Source organism: Lynx rufus, unplaced genomic scaffold (genome assembly GCF_022079265.1).
Source record: "Lynx rufus isolate CCGP_SWC_20201006 ecotype Redwood Valley unplaced genomic scaffold, mLynRuf1.p SCAF_14, whole genome shotgun sequence".
NCBI lineage: Eukaryota > Metazoa > Chordata > Mammalia > Carnivora > Felidae > Lynx > Lynx rufus.
The window spans coordinates 47,309,888-47,313,369 of NW_025814828.1; the positions used below are offsets into that span (position 1 = coordinate 47,309,888).

At 37.8% G+C, this 3,482-nt stretch overlaps 1 pseudogene; it reads right to left on the reverse strand.

The window, feature by feature from the left end:
• Nucleotides 1-1,542: 1,542 nt before the first annotated feature.
• Nucleotides 1,543-2,131, reverse strand: LOC124509264 (telomere attrition and p53 response 1 protein-like; annotated as a pseudogene).
• Between the last annotated feature and the right edge of the window lie 1,351 nt (nucleotides 2,132-3,482).

Genomic DNA, 3,482 nt, shown 5'->3' on the forward strand with positions numbered 1-3,482 from the left:
GATTTGCAATGGTCTTTTAATGGGAAAAATAGGAAGTAACTGAAACTATACTACTACACGTTTCCAAGGAAACATTTTCACTGTTTTAGGTACTGATAGGCAGACATGGTCTCTGCACTAATGATGAAACATGCTCCAAAACATTGTAGCCATAACAGATCTTCTATGTACTGAAAAAAGGAATCTGCTCAGAACCTTTATTTAGGTCTACCTAACAACTAGAGAACCTCTATACAATTCCATTTTTTCCAGAATGAGATTCCAAAGTGCATTTGTTAGGAGAGGGAATGAAGGGTTGGGTGTTACTGTTTAAGTTGTAATCACATTATTAGCAGATGCAAAACCTTTATCTTCCACCATTCCAATGGAAACTGAAAAAAGCAGGGCATCTATGAAAAAATGTAGAACTGGACATGAAAGAATAGAATACATACCCCCCCCCACCTCTAGCTCCATCTTACTAATACTGAACCAAAAAGGAAATCCATTCTCAAAGTTCATGACCTCTCTACTTTAGGTCATTCTTGAATGCAGTCTGCATGTTTACATTTACCATAAGGTGTAGTACCCTGATTAGGAAGTAGTACTTGTCTTAAAACTGAGCACTTTAGGCCTACAGAGTTAATCTGGGGGAAATTTAATAATATTGCTACTTTTAGAACCCTAACACACACAAAAGTAATACAATAAAATTCTGTGTACTGATTAAATATTAAGTATTAATTGTATGACCATCATAGCATTTCTTACAACATCACACAATCACCAGAAATAGAAACTTCTTGGAAAACTAAAAACAGGGCACAATTCAATCATTAGAAGTTTCACCCTGTGACTATATAGAAACCAGGTGCATGGTACAGTGCTGCTGCAAAAAATGGAAGCCTGCAGATTTGACAAGGAAGCCAAATCGTGGGTTTAAGTCAATTTAAGGAACCTGGTGATACTGTTGAAACAAAATAATAACACAGCAGAAAATAAACAAAGGCATTATATAACCAAATAAACACATCTGATATTCCATTTCCCTTTGAAAATAAATATAAAGTCACTGTTAACCTTGGAATGGATATATAGTTGCCTATGATGGTCTTGCTAATGACTACACAGTATCAGATGTCCTCTGCTAGGATTATAGTTTTTTTTTTAAGTTTATTTATTTATTTTGAGAGACATGGTGAATGAGGAGTAGTGAGAGAGGGAAAGAGAAAGAATACCAAGCAGGCTCCACATTGTCAGTGCAGAGCCTGTTGTGGGGCTTGAATCCACTAATAGATCATGACCTGCACCAAAACCAAGAGTCACATGCTTAACCAACTGAGCCAACCAGGTGCCCCTAGCTTTATAGTTCTAAGAAAGCCATAGTTACCAGTTATCATAGTGTAAATATCTAGAACTTCCTTTTATGACAACCACTATAGAATACACTTGTCTTCAACAGTGAACAAGGGAAGATGGCCTCATGTTTCCTTTGCAATAATAGTATATGTTGGGGATCAAGTGGCTTTCAAGCTTGAAGGTGGGTGTGAAAATGTTTGCAGTTTAGATCATTCTGTTGTGTTTGTGAGTTGGCGAGTCTTACTAACAGCACTACACTGGGCTAAGTTATCCTTTCAGTTCCACCATTGTCCAAATGGAGAGCCATTTCTTCTGATATGAAAGTGTTCAAATTGAGATCATGTAGTCCATTTGACCAGCATTCCATCCACTGCTCCATGTGTAAGAGAGCCAGGGGTACCTGAACACATGTTTATACTAGCCATTGTACCACTAAGACCATGCAGAGCTAAAGCTTCCCAGAAGGGTTACTAATCAGCCTCTACAGATGAGCTAGTTTCCATTGAAGTAGCTCAGTTAGAAGAAACTACAGTAAGTCTTTGGGGAGCTCTAGAGTTTCATAGTGGAGGAAATTTTCCACACAGGAAGCTGATCAAATTTTTTCTAAGAATAGTTCTTCTGCACTCTTTAACCCAAACCAATACATTGCATCACTGATGGCCAATCTGAATTCCAATATCAAAACTCCACTGATTGGTATCCATGCTTTACTTGTAGGGGATGGTGATGGCAGTGGTTGTATTTTGGAAGGAATCTAGAGAGAAAGTCCTGGCTGATGACACACTTGGTCAGAAAAAGTGAGAGAGGTAGGAGAATTATGAGAAGGAGGGGAGAGAGAGAGAGAGACAGAGAGAGAGAGAGAGAGAGAGAGAGAGAGAGAGAGATTTGGGTGTCAAAGACTCCAAATGGTCACATTATGTTTCACCTCGAATGGCCACATTAGGTTTCACCATTTTGTTGCAGTGTTTCAGGATCCCACACTCAGTGTGAAGATTCCAGGAATGGGGTTGTGTAGGAATGATGGGGGTCTGGGGGCCCAGAGGCGCAGCCCTGGCTGAACAGAGGGCTGGGGAGATGTCCCCTCCCAACCCTACACCAAGGCTGGCTCGGGGCACAATGGGCCTGCCTCCCAGCCTTCCTTCCTCATTTTGTGACGGGCTGTTTCTTTATTCTTGACATAAATTATTTATATTGTTATTTCCTTTCTGTTTGAAGAACTTTAATTAGCAATTATTTTAGAGCATGTAAACCTTGTTACCACCACCTGGCTATTCCCAAAGGATTTTTTTTTTTTTTTTTTGGTCTCCACGATTTCAGATTAGAAATCTCGTCATTTGAATCATTGTTTTTCTATGGATAATGTATTATTTATCTCTGTTTTATTTTTCTTTGTGAGATTTTTAGTCTTTAGATTTCTGAAGGTTAATTATGACGTGTCTTTATGTGCATTTAATTGCATTAACCCATTTAGGGTAAACTCGGTTCTTGAATTAGTAGTTTTATATATTGTACAAAATTTGGGAAATTTTCAGCAATTTTTCAGAAGTCTTTTTTCACCTGTGGGATTCCACAATGACTAGTCTAGGATATATAGGAGACAACACACACACACACGCGCACACACACACACACACACAGATTCAATGTCATGTTGTTCCCTAAGTCTTGAGATCTCTAGCCAGTCTTTTTTATTCTCTCCACATTTTAGAGTCTTCTGACATTTGTTTTATGTGTTTTATTCAGGAATTTAGTCATACTTATCAAGAATAATGGGATGGAGCAGATTCATTCCATATAATATGGAATCAGAAGTTTTCAGAACAGTGTTAAAATTAGGTTTACCTGGTGTCATTTGGGTAGAAGATGGATGGGGATGCTGACTGCCAATTTCTAACAGTTTTATTTTTTATCTTGCACCTAGAATTCTATCACTTCCTTAATTTAATAAACAAATGTATTTTAATATCTAATGTTTGCTAGGAACTGTTCTATTTCTCTTGATGTACACTTGGTCAAGAAAATTCAATATATGTCTCAGTATATAATATCTAGTGCGTGATCCATTTGATAAGGGAAGTACAGGATCTTATAAAAGCACAGAGAAGTGCCTAAATCAGACTTATAGAGAATTCAAGAAAAGGTTT